At 45.4% G+C, this 27,615-nt stretch overlaps 1 protein-coding gene and 1 long non-coding RNA gene across 5 annotated transcripts in view; one reads left to right on the top strand and one right to left on the bottom strand.

Annotated features, from left to right (window-relative positions):
* The window catches only part of SLC8A1 (solute carrier family 8 member A1), an 879,594-nt gene that overhangs the window by 89,726 nt on the left and 762,253 nt on the right, over positions 1-27,615 (top strand). For 3 of the 4 annotated variants that reach the window (XM_030195915.1, XM_030195914.1, XM_030195911.1), the window contains exon 1: positions 26,548-26,894. The exons of the other annotated variant lie outside the window; for it this stretch is intronic. The gene's annotated coding sequence lies outside the window, so the exon portion shown is untranslated. Of the gene's footprint in view, positions 1-26,547; positions 26,895-27,615 lie in introns of those variants that run through there. 4 annotated transcript variants of the gene reach the window in all.
* LOC115465449 lies at positions 1,019-22,888 on the bottom strand. The gene is made up of 3 exons (XR_003941415.1): positions 22,878-22,888; positions 6,463-6,469; positions 1,019-1,105 (listed from the first exon to the last, which is right to left on the bottom strand). It is a non-coding gene; the product is annotated as an uncharacterized LOC115465449 (long non-coding RNA).

The raw sequence follows: 27,615 nt of genomic DNA, 5'->3' as shown, positions 1-27,615 counted from the left end.
TTTAGCAGAAACAAATCGGTAGAGATGACCAGAAGCAAACAATGGCGTAAAGCTGAATTTATTAGATGCTTTCTAAAATGACTTGACATAAACAAGGTCCTTTGTGGTACATCATACTGAATGGTATCAAGCCTCATGTAGTATGATGTCATGTATTCAGCTGATGAAACTGGTATATATACAGTAATAAGCAGATTTATATATAAACGTTGAAACATACAGCTGGAACCATAGTATAAGTGAGTGGAGTTTGAGTTTATAGATGGATGAGAGATGGGAGGGGAAGGGGGGGGGGGGAGAAAATGTAAACATGTACGGTGATGATGACACTCTGTAACTATGTTATGCTTTGAGAATTGTATATGTTATGTTACCGTTAATAAAAAGATTTAAACATAAAATAGGCTTGCCTCAGGAGTCTATTAAATAAACAAATAACAAACAATTAAAACACTAAAAATATGTCAGTACTAACAATGGAACCTATGGGTGCAAAATAAAATGTAAAAAAGATCAAAGCCAATCCAGACATACAAAGCAAATACAATGTACCAATAAAAGAATGCATCACAGTACCTGATGGTAATACATAAATAATCATAAAACATAATAGCCCAATGATAACTATAAAAATCCCATTCACAGAGTCTAAAGGTCGTATATTACAAGTGTACAAAAATGTGAATTACTTAGGGGTCCTTTTACAGAGTGGCAGGAAACCCAATGCAGGCTTACCGCTCGCTCTTCAGGGACTAAAGCCGGCCCAACGCAGCTGCTGGCGGTAGTCCCACCCCAAGCGTGCACCATTTCCATGGGAACAAGAAAACCACTAGAAATGGCTTGCGCAGTGATAACCCTGTGGTAATCGGACATCGCCATACGCTGCCTGGTTACCACCGGGTTAGCGCGGGAGCCCTTATTGCCACCTCAGTGGATGGCAGTAAGAGCTCCCTGCCGCAGGGCCATGTGGTAAGAGTTATCTCACTGTGGCCTTTTTGGGGGGGAGGGGCATTTACAGACTGCAGAAAAAAGGGCCTTGGCACGCGGGGAAAACATTCCCCGCCGCTACCACAGGGCCCTTTTTCCCACAGCTTAGTAAAAGGACCTTTTAATTTGGCTTAACAGAAGAACATACCTGCACACATGCTACAACCTAACAGGAAACACTTTGATAGCCTTGTAGGTTCAAGCCTACCCTACAACATATACAAGCAAATAGTCAACATAAAAATGAAGAGCGTTTAATAGATTATATACATATGAAACCAGATGCAGGAGAGGAGCCAGTGTGAAAATATCATAGCAAAAAAAAAAAAACAGAAAAAGAAAGTGACAAATTAAAAAGGGGGGAGGGAATAAACAGACACAAATTGTGTTGTATGAAAACGGAACCCGAGCATGAAATGAGAAATAAAATACAACACCGAGAGCCCTGTTTACAAAGGCGTACTAGCGTTCTTTAGTGCGTGCTAATTGTGTAGGCGCCCATAGGAATATTGTGGGTGCCTACACAGTGCGTGCTAATTTTTAGCACGTGCTAAAGAACACTAGCGCGCCTTTGTAAACAGGGCCGCAAGTCCAAAACCTGAAAAGAAGTGATGTTAAAAAGGCACCCTCTAAACAAATAAGTACAGAAATATATATGTCTACCGAAGCCACTTGTGTTTTCACACGTGTCTCCCAAAATGAATTTCAAAGAGAACGCATAACAAAACTGCAAAACAAATAACAAACCAATAAAAAACTTGGAATGGTAAATACCACTATCAGGCTTATTTTCGAAAGAGAAGGACGCCCATCTTTCGACACAAATCAGGAGATGGGTGTCCTTCTCCCAGGGTCACCCAAATCGGCATAATCGAAAGCCGATTTTGGGCATCCTCAATTGCTTTCCATTGCGGGGATGACCAAAGTTCATGGGGGTGTGTCGGAAGCATAGCAAAGGCGGGACTAGGGCGTGCCTAACACATGGGCGTCCTTGACTGATAATGGAAAAAAGTAGGGCGTCCCTGACGAGCACTTGGGCGACTTTACTTGGTCCATTTTTTTCTTGTGACCAAGCCTCAAAAAGGTGCCCGAACTGACCAGATGACCACCGGAGGGAATCGGGGATGGCCTCCCCTTACTCCCCCAGTGGTCACTAACCCCCTCCCACCCTAAAAAAAACTTTTAAAATATTTTTTGCCAGCCTCTATTCCAGCCTCAAATGCATACCCAGCTCCATGACAGCAGTATGCAGGTCCCTGGAGCAGTTTTAGTGGGTGCAGTGCACTTCAGGCAGGCGAACCCAGGCCTATCCCCTCCCCCCCCCATTACACTTGTGGTGGTAAATGTGAGCCCTTCAAAACTCACCAGAAACCCACTGTGCCCACATGTAGGTGCCCCCCTTCACCCCTTAGGGCTATGGTAGTGTTGTATAGTTGTGGGTAGTGGATTTTGTGTGTGTGGGGGGGGGGGGGTGCTTAAAACAAGGTAAGGGAGCTATGCACCTGGGAGCAATTTCTGAAGTCCACTGCAGTGCCCCCTAGGGTGGCTGGTTGGAGTTTTGGTATGTCAGGGGGACCAGTGCACTACAAATGCTGGCTCCTCCCACGACCAAATGGCTTGGATTTGGTCGTTTCTGAGATGAGCGTTCTCAGTTTCCATTATTGCCGAAAATCGGGGACAACCATCTCTAGGGACGACCATCTCTAAGGTCAACCTAAATGTGGAGATTTGGGCGTCCCCAACCGTATTATTGAAATGAAAGATGGATGCCCATCTTGTTTTGATAATCCGGGTTTCCCCGTCCCTTCGCCGGGATGTCCTGCGAGGATGTCCTGAGGAAAACTTGGGCGCCCCTTTCGATTATGACCCTCCACGTCTCTAAGGTCAACATCATAAAACCACTAAAGCTATGACTTACCTAGCAAATGTCTCCAAAGATTCTTGGCTGCGTGGGCAGCAGTATAGCGAAAATGCTGGCTAACGTGCATTCTATTAAACAAACCCCAGTGATGTCACCAAATGTTGTCATCAACCCGCCAAAATTTAAACTAACCAAGCGTGTCAATGACAAATTTACCACTGAAAGTGCCACAAATATCATTGTAAATTATGGAAAAAATAAATACTGTCAAATACATTAAAAATCACTATATGGAGACTAATCATCAGCAAAAGAAAACACAGCAAGGAGTACACTTTAAATAATGCAACCAAGAAACATGTGTAAAATATAATAATACCAACTGATGTGCTTAAGAAAACAATCACGGAAGCATCACCAGTAGTTATCATAAACTATGTCAAGTGTGACAAAAATAACAGTGGGGTCCTTTTACCAAGCTGCGGGAAAAAGGGCCCTGCGGTAGCCATATTTCCCAAGCACCAGGGCCCTTTTTACTGCAGTGGGTAAAAAGCCCCGAAAACAAAATGGTCATGTGGTAAGAAAACTGTTACCGCATGGACATGTGGTGGGGAGCCCTTACCGCCACAGGGGCTGCCATGGTAACCCTCAGTGAGCGGCAATGCCCAATTACTGCTGTGTTACCACCATGCTAACCATTTCTGAGGGGTTTTCCCCCAGAAATAGTACGTGTTCAATCTTCAACTACCGCTGACAGCCGCATTGGGCCGGCGGTAGTTCCAAAATATCGAGCGGTAAGCCCGCGTTGGGCTTACCGTTGCTCTGTAAAAGGGCTCCTAAATGAACAGAATAAAGCCAAAAAATGATGCTGCGTATTAAAGGACTACAAAATGCTAAGATATACATCTAAAAATTACTATGTGCATACATATAGACCTCAGAAAAAAAATGGGGGGGGGGGGGGGGGGGGGAGACAAACCCCAACAGAAAAATGCTCCATTGAAAACATATCTTAAAATATATAAAATATGAAAAAAGTTGATACAAATGCACTAGGTCGATATGATCATAAATAACCCCAAACCAGATTGCTGAAGATGAAACAAATTACAAAATAAAGGTCTCTTTTCAGTAAATCTGTCTCTGATGATCTGCCCAACCAGTTCCTATTCAAACAAAAAGCATTTCAGTTTGGAATGCTAAAACTTTATTTTCACAACATCTTTCCACCAACATTCGGGTCATATTAAAACACCGTAGTTCCCTGTTTACTAAGCCTCACTAGTGGCTGCCATGCGGCAATGCCAACACAGCTTATTCAAAGTGGATGGGCTGTGTTGGCATTAGTGTATATCAACCGCTAGCGAGGCTTAGTAAACAGGGGGGGTTAGTTGTTTTTTTTTAACTACCCACATTGTTTAAAAGCATTCCAGATATTCAGTGGAACCCCGATATAACTTAATGAACGGAATCCATAAAGTATCACTGCATTAAATGAGGAGTCAGGTTATAGTGGGGTCAATAGAACATGAACACAATTGAACCAAAAATCGATCTGTTTGCAAAAGATTTATTTGATATAAACCAAGACAGCATCACACAACTGTGTGCATTATGGCTGAGCTACTGTATATACAAGGTTAATGGAACTTACAATACTGTACTACTACAGGAACATATCTAGCATGGTCTGTTTTCTTAATGCAAACTGTTGGTTTCTTGTAAAATCAAGAATGTTTTGTAACTGTACAATTTTGACACTGTCTACATTCTGGGTTTCTAGCCATCTCAAACTCGCCTCAAGGCTTTCTATAGCCTTTGACAATTTTGATGGAGCAGCAGGAGGAACATCGTCGTCATCTTCCTCATCGTCAACGTTGTCTTCCAATGGCATGGCTGTAACTTTTCGTTGAACATTTGCCATAATTTTTTCATCAGTCACATGCTCATATAAGGCACTCATTATCAATTGAAACTCAATTCAAAGTATCGTTATGCACATGTTTGAATTTTTGTAATGCCTCTTTAACTCACCGCAGGTCCTCTGGAGAAAAGTAAAAAAAAAAAAAAGCTTCCTTGTGGGCATCTTCCTCATCAATCGTCAGTGAAGGGAATATGAATCCAAACCCCTTCATCTGGCATTGCTCAATGCAAGTTGCTGAGATAGCATCCCGGGCCTTTCCAAATTTGCGTGCACAATTTATAGAATAAGGTCATTATTCCTCCATTGCCTCAGGTGTAAACTTAGACAGTGAGCCCTCTAGGGACAAGGAAATGCGTACTGTACTTGAGTGTAACTCACCTTGAGCAACAACTGAAACAAAGATGGGAACCCAATCCAAATAAATAAGTTACTATAGTTTGATGGCCTGTGCTGTGATGGCTCTCATTAAAGGAACATAGAAAGAAAGCGAGTTAAGGCCCAGAGACAAAACTGAAAAGGATGGAACTAAGGAGCCTTTTGAGTAGCAGCAGTTTATCAGAATTACTGGCATTATTTCTTATGGAACCATCATGGAAAGGGAGATGATAACAGGCAGGGTTATGGAGCACAAAAGGAAATGGGCCCGGGGAGTGACAGGAGACAAGACACACTATGATAATGTGACAAGAGCTCAGTCTGGTGTTTTGGGTTAAAGTGTTGACTGTTGCTTGTTTTGGTCCTTGTAAGATCATCATATTTTTCTATTAGGAATTGATTTGTAAAGCCTTAACCTTGTAGGCCATCAGATCAACGTGAAATGCAAATAAAATGAAATACTACACAGGTCATAGAATTTCTTCAATTACTTTTATGCCAATGTAGCCTTTGGAGACAAGTCTATAAATGGACACCTTGATTTAGGCACAGAATTTTAGTCTTATCAGCATTAAGTTTTAATTTGAATCTGTCAGACCAGTGTTTTATCCTAGTTATACAACTGTGAGTTTTGGAAGAAACAGACTCAATAGCTTGACTTACAGGTAGCAAGAAAAGAATATAATCTGTGTAAGATAGAATCTGCTCATTAGGTAATAATGAAAGTTGTCCAAGAGAACTCATGTATAGATTTTACAAAAGTAAAGAGATGGGAGAACCTCGGGGAACTCCAAAAGGAGAAACCCAAGACGATGGATAAATGCCATCCTTTAAAACTAAATATTGTCTGTTATTTAAATAAAATTCAAACCAATTGAAAACTGAACCACATAAACCGAATTCAGATAACACAGATAGTAAAATATTGTGGTCCACTGTATCAAAGGCGGCAGAAATATCACATTGTAATAAAATTATCTCTTTCCCATTACACAGTCTTCATCTTACTTCAGATGTTAGAGCCAATAGCATAGTCTCTGTACTATGACAAAACCTAAAGGCATGCTGGGAGCTATGTAAGAGATTATGTTCTGCAATATAATTTGATAATTGTGAACTCAATATAAACTGAATCAGTAGGTGTATTAATGTTCTGACCACTGCAATGTTCAGGGTGGGTTTTTTTTTTCTTTCTAGGAAGGACCTTGTATGACCCCCTGGAAATTAGCTTGTAAGCATACTAGATTCTGTGGTCCAACTTGTTAAGAATACTACTAAGCAAGATCTGCATCCTGGCCCATTCCCAAGAACTGACTCCTATACTTCCAAGATGAAGCTGGAGAACTGGGACCCCTCCAGAGGTTTTCCTCTTTTCTATGGGTTCTGTGCCTGCCCTGGGAAAGGAAAGGTTCCAACTCTCTGCTCTCTGTCTCAGCTTGCTGAGGCCAGCCACCTTGCGTATTAGAACATTTAGAATCTCTAATTTGGAACCTTTATCTATTATGCTTCATTCCCAGCTATTCCACTCAATATTTTGCCATCAATTGAAAACATTTTTGCGCTGAATGTGACGAATCCCACGGCAATTGAATGAGCTTCTTTGTATTCAGCTCACCAGTAATTGCTAGCGCTAAAAGGATACCATAGATTCTGTATGTTTTTATGACACAGATATTGTAATAATAGGAAAATTTGTAATTCCTGGTATATTATGGTGGTTATTTTAGAAGCTCTATCCTTGTTTTGGACATCTGAAAACTGGACTTTCGTACTTATGGATGTCCAAATCCTGATTATAGTAGAGTACAGCAGACCAGTAAAGATCTCTTTCAGAGAAAAGGGGTCAAATGGGACTGACCAATAATATTCAGAACTGGAACTACAGCTTACATGCACAAACTACAATCCAACAATGCAGTGTTCACAAATTGTGGGGGTAGAATACCTATTCGTTGTTTTCTATCTTTTAACCAGTTACTAATTCACAGAGTAAAACCACTTTTTCTGCAGAAATTCTAATGAATGAATTTAACCATTTAATCGTAACATTGTTTGCAGTCATTTGGGCTATTTTGCTTTAGACAGTGATTAGATGGGCTAGTTTCAACTTTGACTTTGCATAATTGGCATTTGTTGCAATTTGAAAATGTTTCAATCTTAAATTTAAAACGTTTGTAAGGATGGTTCTTGGGCTGCTGTTCATTCCTTCAGTTTCTTTTAAGTGTTCCAATACTCCAATTTTCAGCAATTGCCATGATAGTTTTTGTCACATTTTCCATCAATATCTTTTATGTATTCACCATGCTGTGACTTATCTTTCCAGTCGCCGAACCTGTATTCTGTTTCTTGCTTTTATATTCTATTTTCAATTCTGATGTTTTCAGCAATTTTTCTTAGCAAACTTCAATTAACATGGGCTCTTTGCTTTTCATAATGTTCTCATTCAGACCATGCATTTCTTTTTCCACAGTTTGCTTCATTTGTAACAAGCCTCTGCTTCCTTTAGTCCTTGGCATATATAATCTATCAATGTCACTTTGTGGGTGTAGGGCATGATTTATTGTCATCAATTTTCCTAGTTCTCCAATCAAATTTATCTAAATCAGCTTGTATCCAGTCTACAATTCGGCAGTATATCTGAAGACTGCAATTGCCCAATGAAATCTGTTTAAAATATGCTGGCAGTCAACTATATATAACAGGAGCAACAGCACCATAAGTCATCACGAGTAACACCCTGTAGCACAAGAGGAGGGGCAAAGGGTACTAACAGGAGCAGAAAGACTACGAAAAGCCACTTTCAGAAGAGAAAAACTGCATAAAGAGTGGAATAACCACTCCAACATAGGGGAAGGTGGCAAAGCAGTAAAGAATTTGGCAGAACACCATGGAATATTGAGAGGAGTAAAACAACACTAATGTTCTCAGGTAGAACATTAACACACTTTGGGAGGAGTAAAGCAGCAGTAACATTCTCAGAAAGAATACCAAGGCACTTTGAGAAGAGTAAAACAGGACTAACATTCTCAAGTAGAACATCAACACAATTTGGGAAGAGTAAAGCAGCAGTAACATTCTCAGGAAGAACACCAAGGCACTTTGAGAGGAGTAAAACAGGACTAACATTCTCAGGTAGAACATTAACATACTTTGAGAGGAATAAAACAGCATTGACATTCTCAGGAAGAAAACCAGAGCACGTTGAAAAGGGTAAAACAGCACTAATGTTCTCAGGAGGAACACCAAGGCACTTGGAGAGGAACAAAACGACACTAATGTTCTCATAAAGAACACCAGGGCACTTTGAGAGGAATAAAATGGCACTATCGTTCTCAGAAAGGACACCAGGGCACATTGTGAGGAGTATAATGGCATTAATGTTCACAGGAAGAACACCAGGGCACTTTGAGAGGAATAAAATTGGCAATAACATTCTCAGGAACAACACCAGGGCACTTTGAGAGGAATAAAATGGCACTAACGTTCTCAGGAACAACGCCAGGGCACTTTGAGGGGGGTAGAATTGTGCCAACCTGGTCAGGAAGAACACCAAGGCACTTTTGGAGGAGTAATACAACTCTAACATTCTCAGGAAGAACACCAGGGCACTTTGATAGGAGTAAAATGATACTAGCATTCTTAGGTAGAAAACCAGTGTACTTTGAGAGGAATAAAATGGCACTAGCATTCTCAGGAAGAACATCAATACAGTTTGAAAGGAGTAAAGCGGCACTATCATTCTCAGGAATACTCCTGCACATTGGCAGAGTGATAAAGCAGCATCAATACTGTTTGGATGCAGCATGCAGCAGGATAAGCCATATGAGACCAGGCAGCAGTGATGGAACAAAGGCAGCTAAACTGTATGCCTGTAACTTAGAGTCCTGGCACTGAAGAATTTTGTTCCCGCATAGGAGTCTGAAGTACAAGTGGGGGAACAATTCTAGACCTAGTCCTTAGTGGAGTGCATGACCTGGTGCAGGAGGTAGTGGAGGTGGGACCACTTGACAATAGTGGTCCTAACATGATATAAGCTCTGGAGTAAGTACAAACAGGAAATCTAATATATTAGCATTTAACTTTCAAAAAGGAGACTATGATAAAATGAGAAAAATGGTAAAAAAAAAAAACTTAGAGGAGCAGCTGCAAAGGTCAAAAATGTACTTACATTAGGCATGGATGCTGTTCAAAAGTACCATCCTGAAAGCCCTTCCATGAATTAAAAAAGGAGGAAAGAAGGCCAAATGACAGCCAGGATGGTTAAAAAGTGAAGTGAAGGAATCTATTAGAGCTAAAAGAAAATTCTTCAGAAAATGGAAGAAGGATCTGACTGAAAATAATAGGAAACAGCATAAAAAATGGCAAGTCAAGTGCAAAGCGCTGATAGGAAAGGCAAAGACAGACTTTAAAAAGAAGACTGTATTGGAAGCAAAAACATATAGTAAAATCTTTTATAGGTATATTTGCAGCAAGAAGCTGGCAAAAGAATCAGTTGGACCACTAGAAGTCAGAGGAGTAAAAGGGACAATCAAGAAAGACAAGGCCATAGCAGAGAGATTAAATAAATTCTTTGCTTCCGTCTTCACTGAGCAAGATTTGGGTGAGATACCAATGCCAGATATGGTACTGATAAAATTGAAAAATGAACTTGCGGTGTGAGATCCAAGATGGCAGCATAGCATTTAATCGCACCAGATGCACCCAGTTACCTGATCGAAGCGCTATTAGGAGAGGCTCCGGACCCCCACAGACAATGGGGAAAAGGAGAGGGAAGATGCGGGAGAACCCCTCAACCTCCACCGGGCCCCAACTCCACCACCAGACGACCTTGGATCAGTGGCCAGCAGTGTCGACGGGGTTTCCTTGAGCCTCATTCCATCGTGCGGCTCCCCCCCAGCCAGGAAGGGACAGCGTGGAGTCAAGTCTGGCAGCTCAGACTCCGAATGTAGGGGACCTGAATGTGCAGGGAGGAAACCTGCCCACGCTGGGAGAAACAGCTAGGAGCACCAGGCTGGAAGAACAACTAGCAATAGAAATATTGCCATCACAGATAGTGAGTCTATTGATGCTCCCCTTCCTGTTTTTTCTTCGGGGACTATATCAAAACCAGCCATAGTGACAATAGAGTCATTCTGGGACCTGACATTTAACATTCAATCTTCTTTACAAGTATTGATAACTAAAAATACTAGTGAAATTAAGGTATTGTCTGAAGCAGCCATTATCCAGGCAAAGGTAACTGCTCAACAATCCTCTGAATTGAAACTTTTAGATGAGAAAATTCAACAATTAGAATCTGTGGACAAGTCTCAATTAAAGAAAGAAACTTTACCTTTCGCCGTTTAGAATACTTAGAAAATCAATCCAGGAGGCTTAATTTGAGGCTAATGAATTTTCCTGGATCACCTTTAATTACACCTATAGAGATGGTTAAAAAATACTTGGTTGAAATACTAGGTATGGCTGGGGATTCTCTGCCTCCTATAACTCGGGCAAGATATTTACAAACTTAACGTAAAATCTTTGCGTGGAACTTCTTAAACCCAAGTAGGAGATGTTATGAACCTCACATCTTTCTTGGAATCCTCATTAGAGGTAATTACTCAGAGAACTACTACTTTGGCGGTTTCCTTTGCCCTGGAGATTGATCGAGATGCAGTACGGAGATTTTCCTTTCGTCATTTGGATTCTGTATTCTTGGGTCTAAAATAAGAATTTATCCAGATTTGTCTTGAGAAACACAGAAAAGGCGTAAAGCCTTTTTGGTTTTGCGCCCAAGGACTTTGGCATTAGGTGCAAATTTTGTACTTAAATTTCCTTGTATATGCCACATATTATTTCAGTCTAAATAATTAAAATTTTTTGACCCCAAGCAGTTAGAAGACTTTTTGCTGTCTAAAGAAGAGATTAATGTTATTGTCTAGACACAGATAAACACTGTAAGACAGCTTGGAGTAGGCTACCTGGGTAGCATTAATTTACTAATTATTTCCTAGATACAATATTAAGTATTATTATGTGGCATTTCCAATTTCTTGTATTATTGCTCTATGAGTTGTATAATATATATAATTTAATAAAAATAATGAAAAAAAGAGAAAATGAACTTGCAGAGCTATTGTTAGTAACATGTAATTTATCTTTAAAATCATGCATGGTACCAGAAGATTGGAAGCTGGCCAATGTAATGCCAATTTTTAAAAAGGGTTCCAGAGTTGAACCGGGGAATTATAGTTTGGTGAGCCTGATGTCAGTGTGGGGCAAAATGGTAGAGACTATTATAAAGAACAAAATGACATAAGCATGGATTAATGAGACAAAGCCAACATGGATTTAGTGCAGGGAAATCTTGCCTATCCAATCTACTACATTTCTTTGAAGGGGTGAACAAATATGAAGATAAAGGTGAGCTGGTTGATGTGGAGGGGCATAATAGAACGGGGACGCCCATCTCCGAGGATGGGCGCGCGAAGGGGCGGGACAGACCGTATTATCGAAAAAGATGGGCGTCCATCTTTTGTTTCGATAATACGGTTGGTGCCGGCCAACTGCCTAGGATTTGGGCAGGTTTGAGCTGGGCGGCATCGGTTTTCAGCGATAATGGAAACCGAAGCTGGACATCTCAAAAACGAACAAATCCAAGGCATTTGGTCATGGGAGGGGCCAGGATTCGTAGTGCACTGGTCCCCCTCACATGCCAGGACACCAACTGGGCACCCTAGGGGGCACGTTTAAAAATTTAAAAAAAACATTAAAATACCTCCCAGGTGCATAGCTCCCTTACCTTGGGTGCTGAGCCCCCCCAAATCCCCCCCAAATCCCCCCCAAAACCCACTCCCCACAACCCAACACCATTACCATAGCACTTATGGGTGAAGGGGGCACCTAGATGTAGGTGCAGTGGGTTTTTTTGGGGGGGGGGGTGGAGGGCTCCCATTTACCACCACAACTGTAACAGGTAGGGGGGGATGGGCCTGGGTCCACCTGCCTGAAGTGCACTGCACCCACTAAAAACTGCTCCAGGGACCTGCAAACTGCTGTGATGGAACTGGGTATGACATTTGAGGCTGGCATACATGCTGGCAAAAAAAGTTTTAAAGTTTTTTTTTTTGGTGGGAGGGGGTTGGTGACCACTGGGGGAGTCAGGGGAGGTCATCCCCGATTCCCTCCGGTGGTCATCTGGGCAGTTCAGGCACTTTTTTGGGACTTGGTCGTGAAAAAAGGGTCCAAATAAAGCGGACCAAATTTTCGGATGCCCTTCTTTTTTCGATTATCGCCCGAGGGCACCCGTCTCTTAAGCACACCCCGGCACGCCCCTGTCCCGTCTTTGCTACCCTTCCGACATGCCCCCGGGAACTTTGTTCGTCTCCGTGACGGAGTGCAGTTGGGGGCGACCAAAATCGGCTTTTGATTATACGAATTTGGGTGCCCATGGGAGAAGGGCGGCCATCTCCCAATTTGGGTCAGAATATGACCGCCCTTCTCTTTCGAAAGTGAGCTGGATAGTGTATCTGGATTTTCAAAAGGCATTTGACAAAGTATCTCATAAAAGACTCCTGAGGAAATTAGAGAGTCATGGGAAGTTTAGCACAAAGGGCAAGATTCTATATATGGCGTGTAAGAAATCCACGTGGATGTAAGCGTATTCTATAAGATTTAGGCATGGCTTATATAATACCATTCATACCGTAGCACCTAAATCTACGCACGCCCAGTTACGCCAATAAAAACCTGGAGTAAATACATAAACATAGATTTAGGCATAATGACCCATATTCCGTAACTTCATGCTGAAATTTTGGCAAGCCCATGAAACGCCCATAAACACACCCCTTTTAAACTACGCACATTTATTTTGAACTGTGCACTTTACAATTTAGGCGCAGTTCTTTATAGAATATGCTTAGCGATTTCCGTGCATACATTCTGATAATTGCCAATTAGTGCTGTTAAAACCGCTGATTGGCTTACATCTAGGTGCCATATATAGAATCTGGCTCAAAACATCCAAAGTCCAACTTAGACATCATATCGAAAATGCCCCTTCACGTTTTAAATAGAATCCAAGACAAGATGAGGCACAGAAAATATGCAACCAAAGTCCAAATGCTAAAGAAGAAACAGCCAAGAAAACAAACCAGTGCCCGTCAACTTAAAAAAAAGTTTATTAGAAAAACAACTTTTGATATAGACATTCTCGTAAGAGTCCAACATGTTTTGCCTGTTGACTGCCTGCATTGGGGGTACATTGGTCCTTGTAATAGGGACATGGAACATAGGAGCCAACGTTTCAAAATTATTGGGGGTGCTAAGCCCAATGGAAATAACCCCTCACCGGACCGCTACAAGCAATTTTCTAAATATTGGGGGTGCTCAAGCACCCACAGCACCCACAGAGTCGGCTTCTATGACATGGAATACACCTATAAACAATATATATGCACAGAAATTATAGTAAAATTATAGTGGAACACTGCAATCTTCTCGCTTGAACAACTGAAATTTGTGTACGAAAAGTTATGACTATCATAGCATGGTGGCAATGTCGGTAAAAGATTATTGCAAGAAGAACAAAGACTGATTTTCAAAATGAATATGGTTCAACCCCATGGCTTAAATCAAACCCTTGAGTTTTCTGGGTTTTTGTGATTTGTTGTTTTTTTTAATGGGGGGGGGGGGGGGGGTACTGTAGTCCTTCGTATAACTGACTCATTGGTACAGTTTAATAGATTAATTCAGTGTAGATCCTTGTCATCCCTTTGTTGTACCCTTGTTTCTCTCTTTCTAACCTGGACACATTTCTACATTAGTTTCTAATTCTGTTCTTCCTGAATTGGCTCCAATTGTATTACAAAATGCCTAACAGATTCTCTGCTGACTGTACTAGATAATCTCAATGACTATGAAGCAGATATTGAGTTGCACATGAGGGAAAAGTCTCAACTACTATGGCTATTATTGCACATGAGTGTTCATTGTATAGCACATAGAAAAAGTCATCATAGACTTGAAAACCCTCTAGTATATAATAAAAAATTTTTTTAGATTTTATATATCAATATGTGTGTGTGTCTACTTAGACTTGAAACTCTGTGATCATATCAAAATATATCAAAAAAATGGTGATATCAAAAATATATCCAAACACCATCACTTATCTTATCCAGAATATTGGAACGATGTCGTTCTAATGAGGCGGATATATTCTGGATAAGATAAGTGATGGTGTTTGGATATATTTTTGATATCACCATTTTTTTGATATATTTTGATATGATCACAGAGTTTCAAGTCTAAGTAGACACACACACATATTGATATATAAAATCTAAAAAAAATTTTTATTATATACTAGAGGGTTTTCAAGTCTATGATGACTTTTTCTATGTGCTATACAATGAACACTCATGTGCAATAATAGCCATAGTAGTTGAGACTTTTCCCTCATGTGCAACTCAATATCTGCTTCATAGTCATTGAGATTATCCAATTGTATTACAGCAGTGCTTCTAACCACTGTGCTTTCAAAAAGCTTTAAAGACTCTACTGTTTCAGTAATATTTTAGTTGATTCCTGAAAATATAGTTTTCTGTATGATTTATTTATTTATTGGGATTTATTAACCGCCTTTATGAAGAGATTCAGAAGAAATATGAAGAGACATATGATGTATGTTTATGATTTTGTTGTAAACCACTTAGACACGGTAGTATGTAGCGGTATATCAAATGAATAAATCCAATCCAATCCATTCTTGCTGTGCCTTGACACCCATATCCATAGTATAAATCCTTGGGGGGGGGGGGGGGGGGGGGGGGGAGATCCTTTTGTGCTCCTGCAGTAGGAACTTTTTTTTCTTCCTTTCCTGCTGTGATCTTTCTCTCACAACCGAATGGCACCTCAACAGGGAACAAATATAGTGAGCTTAAACAGAAAAAAGGCCAGAGTCCAAAATGAAGAAAAATCTCTTTGATTTATTTTCCAATCATATAAAAGAACAGCTCATACTTCTGTAGAGAAGGCAAAAGGAAAATGACAATATCTAGATAAGAAATCTGTTCTGAGTCATACTGCATTTTAAACTTCAAGTTGCTATCTCATGTATTTAGCCAAAGGTGAAATTCTTCTAACCTATGTATGTTGCCTCTCCAAAGTAAAAAAAAAAAAAAAAAAAGAATACATCACCTGATTTCATCACTGAAAGGATGGTCTTGGAAAAAGATCTTCTGAAAATGAGCAACATAGGCTCTGATATTCAGACAGCGGGAGATAGCAGGCATGTCTCCCACGGTCCGCGCTAAACCCAGATATTTTTTTTATTTTTATTTTTTGTTATATTTGTACCCTGCACTTTCCCACTCATGGCAGGCTCAATGCGGCAGGCAATGGAGGGTTAAGTGACTTGCCCAGAGTCACAAGGAGCTGCCTGTGCCGGGAATCGAACTCAGTTCCTCAGTTCCCTAGATAGTCAATGCTGGGCTGTTTCTGGTGACCAGCATTGAATATCTGGTTTAACTTTGGCCAGTCTAACTTTAACCGGCCAAGCTGATATTCAGCGCTGGCCAGTTAAAGTCAGACTGGCCAAAGTTATTTCACCTATTGTGGCTGCCAAGCTTGGCTGGTCTGCCTTTTAAAATCGGCAGATAGCCGGTTATATTGTGCAATATAACTGGCTATCTTTAAGCCACTAACTGGCAAATAGCCACCTAAGTGCTGTTTTAGTGGCCATTTTACTTTAAATATCAAGTAGATAGAGAGTTGCTATATCAGGTTCCTTTTATCTGTCATAGAAATCAAACAAAATAAAACATGGAAAAGAAAATAAGATGATACCTTTTTTATTGGACATAACTTAATACATTTCTTGATTAGCTTTCGAAGGTTGCCCTTCTTCGTCAGATCGGAAATAAGCAAATGTGTTAGTTGATATTATATATAAGTGAAGCTTCAAAGCATTTCAATGACAGTCTAGCAAGGTGGGGGTGGGTAGGAGGTATGCATGAGTGCATCAAAGCATTTCATTTCATTGATAGTCTAACAGGATGGGTGTGGGTAGTTGAGAGGAGAGTGATAAACAGAGAAATACAACTTTATGGCTTATAATGGGCTAGAAAACCCAGATCCTTGTTAAGTCTTGTCTGTTGAGTGTCAAAATATTCAATCATTCTGACTTCAAAGGTCTTATGTTCCTGTATTGTTTTAAAGTTACCTTTCAGGATTCTTACTGTGAAATCACTGGTGCAGTGTTCTGGTCCTGTAAAGTGTTGGCCCACAGGGGAGGGAATCTGTTAAATGTAGATTTAAATAAAGAAATATTACAATTGCATGTATACATTTGTATGTTATTATTGTTTAAAACAAGCAGCTGGTTTGGTCTTTTAGTCACTATTTATGGTCCTGCTTTTATGGTTTAATTTTATGTATGTCCTTAAATTATTATTGATTTAGTCTTATATTATTTGGTTTTTATAATTTAGGTCCTTGTTTACTAAGCAGCATTATAGGCGCATTAATGTTTTTAACGCACATTAACCATGTACGCATGTTACCCATGTACGTGCCTACAAAATCCCTATAGGCGTCTACATGATTAGCACGCGTGCTAAGTGTAGGTGCGCTAAAAACACTAACGCACCTTAGTAAACAGGGTCCTTAGTCTTTCATTTCAATTATGTTTGTCTAACAGTTATTTGACCCTGATGCATCCTTACATAGGTCCCGAGGATTGATTGACAGGACATGGCGTCACATGACAAGGCTGAAGCTGTCTACATACAAGGAAGTTTTAATTGCTTCCCCACAAAGCAGCCGCTTTCTTGATACACTCAAAATATATTACTTTGTGCGGCAGCAAGCGCCACCCACTGGCTTCAGGCCAGAATGGGTCAAGCACACTTTCACTATCTCCTGTCAATTAAACCTCCTTGGGTGTAACATGGCCACATCTGGCACTGTTTTTAGTTCTACTGCTTTAATAAATTGCTCTACTACTCTGTGCCTACTGGTTTGTGCGGTCTGCTCTGTTATCGGTGCTGATTGGAAAGAGAAATGGAATAGCACCAATTAGGGATGAGCAGTCAGAAAATATTCCTATCCTGTTATTTGCCATGTCAGTTACAGGAATTTCCATTTAATCCAGGTTTTACTGTCTATTTTGTCAGTTTCTGATAACAGTGCACGCTCTTTGGAAATATTGTGAACTATCCCCCTAATTCTATAATCTTACATCTATATGAAAAGCACCGTTTCCACGCTAAGAATGTAGAATACTAGTGCTTTCTCCTGCTTTGATTAGCGAGGGGTCCCCAAGCCCCACCAGCAGAAGTTCTTGTCCATGAGAACCCTGGCAGTTGGCAGCACATTTCTTAGGCCACCATATGCCACCTCCCTCCTGTCCCCCACATGCTTGATTGTTATGAAACTGAGCATGAGCCAGGGAGGCCTGCCCCTGGTACATGCATGAAAACCAAGCATGTGCAGGGGGCAGGCCTCCTCCCTGAATGCTCAGTTTCACAAAAAACAAACATATGTAGGTGGGGGGAGGGGGCGTCCAGGGTGGCAGCAGCCCAAGAAAAACACCGCCACCTGCCAGGCTTCACATGGAGGAGGGCTTCCACTGGTGGGGCTTGGGAACCCCCACCAGCTCAGGTTTGTGGAGTTGTAGGGAGGCAGAGAATGGGGGGGGGGGGGGGGGGGGGGGGAAGGGTAGAGAGCAAGGCAAAAATTTGTGCCCCTCCACTTTGGGCTCAGGCCCCCTCCCCAAAAATATGAGGTCTGGCTAGGCACCTGCTAGTGCAATGGAGGGTTAAGTGACTTGCCCAGTATCCTGTTTCCAACAGTGGCCAATCCAGGTCACAAGTACCAAGCAGAAACCCAGTTAGTAGCAACATTCCATGCTACCAATCCCTGGGCAAGAAGTGGCTTCCCCGTGTTTATCTCAATAACTGAATATGAACTTTTCCTCCAGGAACTTGTCCAAATGTTTTTTAAACCCAGATACACTAACCACTGTTACCATATCTTCTGGAAGCAAGTTCCAGAGTTTAATTATTTTTTGAGTGAAAAAAATATTTCCTCTTATTTGTTTTAAAAGTATTTTCATGTAATTTCATTGAGTGTCCCCTGGTCTTTGTGCTTTTTGAAAGAGTGACTAATTGATTCACTTTTACCCATTCTACATCACTCAGGATTTTGTACACCAGACCTCAATCATATACCCCCTCAGGCGTCTATTTTCCAAGCTGAAGAGCCCCAACCTCTTTAGCCTTTCCTCACACGGGAGGAGTTCCATCCCCTTTATCATTTTGGTCGCTCATCTTTGAACCTTTTCTAATAATCCTTGGAGCCGGTACCCCTATATCCAGCTAATTGCCCCCCCTCCCGCACCCCCTTTTTCCTTTCGCCTCGTCCAAATAATACAAACAACAGTGTGGGATAACAAAGACCGCAGCTTGCTTTATTAACATCACTTAATTAACAATTATATAACAACCCCTTCTCCCAAGCTACAATTATACAGACACACTGCAGCAGCCGCTGCCCCCCACCGCCACTTGCCCTGACAGCAAGTGGCCTCCTTCCAGCCGGCCTCATCCGACTCCGCCACTCCAGAAAGAGCCAAGGCCTGTGTGGACCTCCACACATTCCACCAGGTCACCCGACCCACTTCAGCACCAGCTCACCCCCTAAGCCTTGTCCCTGTAGCTCGTTGTGTTTTTCCCGCTGCGACAGAATCCTCCTCCACCTGCAACAAAAGTCAAACAAACAACAGCAACAGCTCTTTGCACATAACTAACCTATGAGGGAGGGAGGGAGGGCAACCGCCTCCGAGGATCAGGGAAAACGCCCTGATCCTCGTGCAGGCCCCCTTTTAACCTCTACCCCAGGACTTCCCCTTTTTCCCCTCCCAGCCTATTAGCTGCTGTCTGTCCTGCTAAGCCCGCCCCCTCCCCTTTTCCTTACCAAACTTTTGCCTCCTTGTTCACCCCAGAGCCTGTGGACGTCGCACGCGCTCAGCCCCGCCTTTCCGCTGCGCCTAGCTGTCCCGACGGGTCCCGGACCTCGTTTAACGGGGCCCGTCAAGACAAGCTCTCAGCCCTTTCATAATCCTTGGAGCCGGTACCCCTATATCCGGCTAATTGACCCTTCCCCCCGCACCCCCTTTTTCCTTTCGCCTCGTCCAAATAATACAAACACCAGTGTGGGATAACACAGGCCGCAGCTTGCTTTATTAACATCGCTTAATTAACAATTATATAACAACCCCTTCTCCCGAGCTACAATTATACAGACACACCGCAGCAGCCGCTGCCCTCCACCACCGCTTGCCCTGACAGCAAGTGGCCTCCTTCCAGCCGGCCTCATCCGACTCCGCCACTCCAGCAAGAGCCAAGGCCTGTGTGGACCTCCATACATTCCACCGGGTCACCTGACCCACTTCTGCACCGGCTCACCCCCTGAGCCTTGTCCCTATAGCTCGGGTTTTTTGCCACCGGGGGAGGGATTTTGCATCGCAGAGCCCCCCCCACACACACAAGCTGCGCCCTAGTGAGATCTCTCCAAACTGCTGCCTTCAATACATTCCTGCACATCATTTAAGAATAGATCCAACCCCACCGCTGACAAATGCACCCCATCTCAAGCAAATAAGCCCGCACACCGAGTGTCCACCCACGTATGCTTGATCTGGCAGCCCCCCATTGCCATTACCCACACTCCGATCTGTCTATTTACTTTGTTCAAGCCCCGTTGCCACTTGTGCGCCGGGAGATGGGCTGGTCGTGGTGTAATGTCCGACCACGCCACCCGCGTGGACGGAAACCAGGCCATCACCAATCGCAAGTCATCCTTGATTGAATCTATGAGCTTCTTGCCTGTCCAGCTGTCCACTTCATTACCACCCAGATGTATCAACAGCAGCCAAGGGTGATGGGTCATGTCTCGCAGGCGGTACAACAAAGGCACCAATTGCTGCCACCGCATGCCTCGCTGTCCCCACCAGGAAAGCCAGATCCCTCGTTGCGCCAAGCGTAAATGCATTCCGCCCGGCCTCCGGGCCGCCCTGCTGCTCGTCCAATGGATGAAGGAATGCCCGATAATCTATACCCTGCATGTCAAACCGCCGGCATCTAGGGAAGATGGGCAGCACGAGTTGGGTATGCACAAACATGTCTACAACCCCGACAGCTAGACAGGCAGAAAAGCATACAACAGGTGAAAAGCCTCTGTAGAGACTGGAGGGGGGGCGGACATCCGCTTCCTACTTCCACCCCCCTCAACTCAGCAAGGCCGAATATATGTCTGAAAAGCCCCAGAAGTCCACCTGCCAATGCCCTGTATGGCTGCCTCTCCCAGGCCCGCGCGGCTAGCACTCGTCGCTGCCCCAATTCTGAAGGAATGAGTGCCAAACCGCGAAGGATCCTCGCCCAAACTGACCAGACACCTGCGCAGAATGGCCGCAAACTGGTACCGTGTGAGAACCGACCCACATGCATGAACAACGAAGGGGGGCCCTCTGGCCGTACCCTGAGATAGTCCTCCAACAACCCCACCGAACAGGCCTGCAAACCCATCGCTTTCTTCAACACTATAGTGCTTCCCTTCCCCATCTGGTCAGTTTTGGATCGCAACAACCGTATGCAGAGCTCCCCTTCTGCAATCTCAACGCACTGCCGCAACACGCCTGTCACCGCCACCACCGCCCGTCACCTCTCGACTAATTCCCCCACGCGAAAGGCCCCGTAAAAGGTTAATGAGTATTCTGCACAAAATAACTTCGTTTTGTAGTCTGTGGAAGTTATCCCGTCCAAGGTGTGCAGAATACCCAACAATAGCGCATACGTGATTGGCTTACGTGCGTCACCCACCCACCGATTGGACTGCGCCCAGCCTTTTAGTGAGCCATGCACCAAAAAACGGGATTGTGGTTGGCCCCAGCCCAGGGCCTTACTGAAAAAAGTAAAACCCGCTAGCCGCCGCATAGCCGCGTAAACTCCCCCGCACCCGCTCATATGCCACATATGCCGCTAACAACTCGTCAGTGCCCCCGTCCGGTGACCCACCTTGGCTTTGTAAGAATTCCATCACAGCGCGAAAACCGAGTATATATGCAGACCATGTGGTTGGTGCCACCGAGGCCTTCAGCAACTCCCATACTTCGGGTCTCCTAATTGCCAGAGCTGAACCGGCATCGGCTGACCTGCCGCGTCCACCCCTGGGGCCAGGGTCCGGAAGGTCTGGAATTGGAAACGAGAAAGGGCATCAGCCAACCTATTTTCAATTCCGGGAACATGGCGGGCTCTCAAGTGAATATTTAATCAGAGACATCGTAGGACTAGCTCACGCATCAAGGCATTCGCCTGCAGACACTTTGCCACCTGCTTATTAACTACGTCTACCACTCCTTGATTGTCGCACCAGGCTACAATATTTCGATTGCACAACCTCTCTGGCCACAGCTCGCAGGCCACTACTAACGGAAACAATTCCAAGAAGGTGATGTTCCTGGTGATCCCGGTTCTGACCCAGCTATCAGGCCAAGGGGCCGCGCACCAGCCCCCCCCCCCCGCAATACACCCCAAATCCCAGCCCCCCCAGCCGCATCCAAGAACAACTCTAGGTCAATCGTGGACACTTCCTGCCCACGGATGGCCAACGTACCATTAAATGTCGAAAGGAAGTCTACCCACATGCGCAGGTCCTGACGCACCCCTGCGGATATCTGGACATAATGGTGCGGACCCGCCACTTTTGCTGTTGCCGCAGCCATACGTCGCGAGAAGGCTCTCCCCATCAGTATGACTTTACAGGCAAAGTTAAGACTACCTAACAAGGCCTGAATAGTCTGCAGGGGCGCTTTCCGTGCCTTTATTACTGCGACTATCCGGTTCTCCAGCTGTGCTACCTTTTCCTCTGACAGCCGGGTGACCATGCGCACTGTGTCAATCTTGATGCCTAAAAACGTGATAACCTGGGCTGGCCCCTCCGTTTTTTCCCCCGCCAGTGGGATGCCAAAATCCTTGGCCACTGCGCAAAAGGTCTCCAACAACCGCTTACAATCCTGGCAGTCCGGAGAACCCAAGAACAGAAAATCGTCCAAATAATGTACGACACTATCCAGCCCGGCCCGCTGTACCGTCACCCAGTGAACAAAGGAGCTTAAACATTCGAAATATGCACAGGATATGGCACAACCCATGGGCATGCACCGGTCGAAGTAGTAACACCCATCGAAGTGAAAGCCTAGCACTGGAAAGGCCGACGGATGCACGGGTAACAGTCGGAAGGCTGCTCTTTTACTAGCCGTGCCCCCGCCCCCCCCAACGTTGCACCAGCCTCACCGCGCTGTCGAAGGATGTATACTGCACTGTGCAACATTCCTTGGGAATGCCTGCATTCACTGACCTGCCGTCCGTAAATGAGAGGTTATGTATGAGCCAGAATTTTCCCAGTGCCTTCTTGGGAATCACCGTCAGCGGTGACAGCATGAAAGGTGAAAACGGCCGCTCTGCGAACGGACCCACGATCCTGCCCAGACGGATTTCCTCCTGCAGCTTGCTGCGCACCACTTCGTGTAACCGGGCCACCGACTCGGAATTCCGAACCCAGTTGTCCTCTACACACCCCAGGTATGGCACGAGAAATCCCCCCGTAAACCCTTGCTCCAGTGTGGCAGCCGCCCTTCTCCACGGATATCGATGTAGCCATGGCAGCATCGCATCAACTTGCAACGGAGTCGGGGCACGTCCAAAACTATTGCTGTTTTCTGGGCGCCGCCCTTCCCCCCTTTTTTGGGGCACTTGGTTGCGGGATGGTTTTGCCTGCAGGCGGAACACAAATGTTGGAACTTGCAATCCGGGAAGGGACACACCGCTCTGTTGAAGCGCTAACACACATCGTTCAGCGCCCCTGCTCCTGTACCACTACTCCCCCCACCCCTGCCACCTGAAAGGGCTTACTCGGGATCGTCGCCGCTGACCCTCCTCGATTTTGCCCCACAGTCCGGTCCCGATCGCGGAGCCATATACACCAACCACAGGTTGATGTCTTGCGACCCCCAAGACATGTGCATGTTCTCCTCTATTTTATCTCGAAACGCCTCATCGTAGTTAAGCCACGCCAAAGCGCTGGAAGGCGTCCAGAACCGAGTCGGCATACGCCAATAACAGCCCATACTGTCCCAGGTCCCGCAGCCCCCAAACGCTGGCTAGACGCAAAAAGGCTCGCATCCAGTTGATGACCTTCTTCGCGACCTTACATTCTGGTTGCCGCTCCTCCTTATCCTTTTTGGCTTTTTCACTCTTCCATCGCCCCCTACCCTCCATTAACCGAAATATGTTAATGCACTTGCGCTTCCTAATCTTCTTGCGTAAGGAAAGTGGGACTTGTTCCCACAGCTCGGATAAGGCCACTAGTGCCGGTGGTCCTCTGGACCCCGTTCCCCCCGACTGTCCCGCTCCCTCCGGACGTGCCCCTCCCGCCCCCTGTGCCGACTTGCTAGAGGCGGTTGAACAGGAAGTAGTGGAGCTAGATGAAGAGGAAGAAGAGTCCCTATGCCGCCTGCCTCTCCTCTTCCGCTTGCGCCACCCTCCTCCACTTCACACCCCTGTTGCCCCGCCTACATTACCTGCTCCCGCCGCCGCGCTGTCTACATGGAATGTTTCCGATGCTGCAGCAGGGGCCCCGCCACCAGCCACATTCCTCGGCCCCGCCTCCTGGTTCAGCAAGGTCCGCTCCAGACCCGCCGCCTGTTGTCCCGCCACTGCTCCATCCACTTCCGGCAATGTCTGTCTGTCATGCTCTCGTGGTCCACGCCCGTCTCCGCGCTCGGGCGGCTCCCGGCCATCCAAGTAACTCTGTGCCTGTGGAGATATATCAAAAGCAGCAGCAGGGGCTGTCGGCCATGGTTGCCACCCCCCGCCCCATATCCCCCCCACAGGCGCCCACCATCTGTCCCCTCCCCCATGGGGCCACTCACACTGGGGGGGGGGGGAGATGCCACCCACGGCGCCCAACTCCCATGTCCACTGCACCGTCGGGGCCCAATCCGCCCCCGGCCAGCCATGTGCCGCGCTTACCGGTCCTGGCAAATTGTCCTCATAGCCCCGTAGCCCAACTGGGGAGGTCCCCGATCCCTGAATCTCAAGGCCCGGTGTCTGCCTACCTACTGCATGCGACGCCTCCTGCGTGGGAGCCCTCATGCGCCCACTGGGCGTCATGCAGTCGCTCAAGGCGCCCTCCCGCGGCCCTTCATGCCGGAGCCGCCCTGGTGGGAGTGGACCCAGACTGCCCCCCCCCCCGCTCCCACTTTTTCCTCCCCTACTCCCTGGGCCATAGCCCCGGGACTATCTCTGCCTCCTGAGCCCCGGTTCTTTTTTGGCTTCCCCTGTCCTCCTTTTTTTGCTGGTTGCAAATGTTTTGTTTTTTGTTTTTTCTTTCACCCTCCCGCTCCCGCCGCTTCTGCTGTGATTGCCGTCTGGGCAATGTCTTTCGATCTGCGCACCTCTTGCAGTTCCCTTACCTCCTACCTCGTACCTGCTCAGGGCTGCCGTCCATGGAGTCGCTGGCGTACAGCGAGACCTCTGCCTCCCTCTCCCCCCTCTAATTTTCGGCCTCCATACACACGCCGGCTGCAACCGCTTCCGAGGATCAGGGAAAACACCCTGATCCTCGTGCAGGCCCCCTTTTAACCTCCACCCCAGGACTTCCCCTTTTTCCCCTCCTGGCCTATTAGCTGCTGTCTCTGTCCTGCTAAGCCCGCCCCTCCCCTTTTCCCGACCAATCTTTTGCCTCCTTGTTCACCCCAGAGCCCGTGGACGTCGCACGCTCTCAGCCCTGCCTTCCGCTGCGCCGAGCCGTGCCAACGGGTCCCGGCCCTCGTTTAACGGGGTCCGTCGAGACACGCTCTCGGCCCCTTGATTCTGCTATATCTTTTTTGAGATATGGTGACCAAAATTGAAGAGAGGAGGAACTACCAGTGTGTGTGTGTTTGGGGGGGGGGGGGGGTCCTGATGCAACTTTTGGCTCAGGGTATCACATCACAGTCCCTTGAGCCTTCTCTGGGAAGGTCATTGATGTACCACAAAGATCTTCTACTTTGGTCCTCAAAATTCATCCTCAATAAATTGGTTAGTCTATAACAGGGGTGGGCAACCTTGGTCCTTGAGGGTCTCAATCCAGTCGAGTTTTCAGGATTTCCCCAATGAATATGCATGAGATCAGGTGGGGGGAAGAGGGGTTGGTGGTTTGGAGGCGAGAATACGGGAGGGCAGACTTGTATGGTCTGTGCCAGAGCCGGTGATGGGAGGCGGGACAGGTGGTTGGGAGGCGGGAAAAACTGCTGGGCAGACTTGTACGGTCTGGGCCCTGGGAGAGACAGGTGCAAATCAAGGTAAGGTATACACATGAGTTTGTCTTGGGCAGACTGGATGGACCATGCAGGTCTTTTTCTGCCGTCATCTACTATGTTACTATGTTACTATCTATTTGCACACAATGGAGACAGTGGCCCTCGACGACCGAGGTTGCCCACACTTGGTGTATAAGATGCCCCCTGCTTGCGTCAACAGGCAGATCACACAATCTGAAAAACATGTCCACCAATAAAGAAAAGGTTGAGCAGCACTGCATGAGGGAAAGTGAAGTCTAAAAACATGAAAAGCCACTTCATATGTAATTTTTCTCTATAGCTTTGGAATTCGTTCTGCATAATAACTTAGCACACCATCTGCCACTCTTTTCTGTCTTTACCGCACAGACATATGGGCTACATTCACTAATGCCCACCCTACTTTTCGTGCAGTTACAGCGTTATAATATCAGGCCAGAGTGGAGGGGTTTGCAGGAGGTTCCCCAGATTTCAAGATTTCCTCATGTACAATCAGACCTACAGGAAGCAGCTTTCGGTCTGCATCCAGCCTCCTAACAGCTGCCTTCATACCAAAATTAGCTATTAAGCATAGTGGGGAAAGCAAAACATGCTTACGTCAGTTGTGTACATTACTCCACTTTTGGCTGCTTGCCTGTTCTCTGTAGCTGTCCTCATAATTCCTTAAGAAAATGGATAGCGATGCAGTTGAATGGGATATTTTTGATGGGCGGAAAGCTTTGAAGCTGATGCCGTCATGGGATTTTGAGAAAAAGAAAGCTTGCAATATGAAGTGTAATAAAATAGAAACCTTATTTAAAAGAAAGGAAAAGTTAACGCTGTGCTGCGAGTGTCTGATCAATGGGGTGGGAGGATCTTAATGTTGATAAGAGGGCTGGCACCCAGCCATGATACATTGCAAGGCAGAGCTCCCTCACTTGGAAAGCAGAGGAAATCGACAAATATTCAGAACAGTGAGCTGGAGGGAGGGAGAGGGAAAGAGAGAGCGAGAGAGAGAGAGTGTGTGTACACAACTCTACCTCTATTCAAGAAACTCACTGGAATTAACCATAAGGAGAGAGGAAAAAAAGAAACTCCTTCCCTCCCTTTCTTGCGCCAGAACAGGATGAGGGAAAACTAAACTTCAAGGGCACCGAGGAGAAACTAATGATCCTGATCCTGGCTCTGCACTTTCTCTGATAACATCTGTGTGTGTGGTGTGTGCACGTTTCCTCATGCTGGTAGGGGTTTGTTGTGGATAGCGCGGCTTTGTTATTTTTCCGATATGGTCAAGGTGCCTTCTTCCTGATCGGGACCTATTTAAAGGCGAATGTTGAGGGTCGCACAGCAAAGCTAAGACACGCACTCCAGCTGAAATCAAGGTACGAGGTTTTACTTGTGCAAAGAATCTGCCCTGTCTACCTATTTGCTCTCTTTTATAATAACATGGTGCGGGGGGGGGGGGGGGGGGGGTCGTTTCCTTTTTTTTCCCAGTAGCTGTGAATGACAAGTAAATAAGGGGACATTTCTCTTGTGTGCATGTTGCTCGACCAATACAGGGATCCCACTTTTACGTTCAAGAAACCACTCATTTTAACTGCCCTAGTGCTTTAAGCAGCTTCCATCCCTGGTGAACTAATGATACCGATGCCCATTCCTGTACATGATTCCGAAAAAAAATGTGGATCTCTCTGGGTTCGGGGGTTGTTTGCAATGCATGCACAACAGGAGGAAATGGAAACCCCCCCCCCCCCCCACGGGGCGACCGAGAACTTGACTGAGTAACTATTAAAGGTGTCTGTGCGTTTTCTTTCTTTTCCCGTATATATGTGTATTTGTACGTATGTGCAGTTCTGCCTGTAGCACTGCAGATCGATCGCCCATCATTTTGTTTCTGTTAAGATCGCAGCCTCCCGCTTCAGGAATCTATGTGGAGAGAATAGAGGGGCTAATAAGAGCAGACGAAAGGAAAAGCGGCTCTCATGTGCACGTATGTCTCTTGCTTTCATCCTCCAACGCTGGCTGCTGCAGATGACAGCGCTGCGGTTGCTCTGATGAATGGCTTGGAATAGGAATTTGTATTTCCCTCTTCCTCAGGTGGGG

Source organism: Microcaecilia unicolor, chromosome 3, assembly GCF_901765095.1.
Source record: "Microcaecilia unicolor chromosome 3, aMicUni1.1, whole genome shotgun sequence".
Lineage (NCBI taxonomy): Eukaryota > Metazoa > Chordata > Amphibia > Gymnophiona > Siphonopidae > Microcaecilia > Microcaecilia unicolor.
Note: the sequence above shows the minus strand (reverse complement) of the source record. Positions and strands in the feature narration are given on the sequence as shown.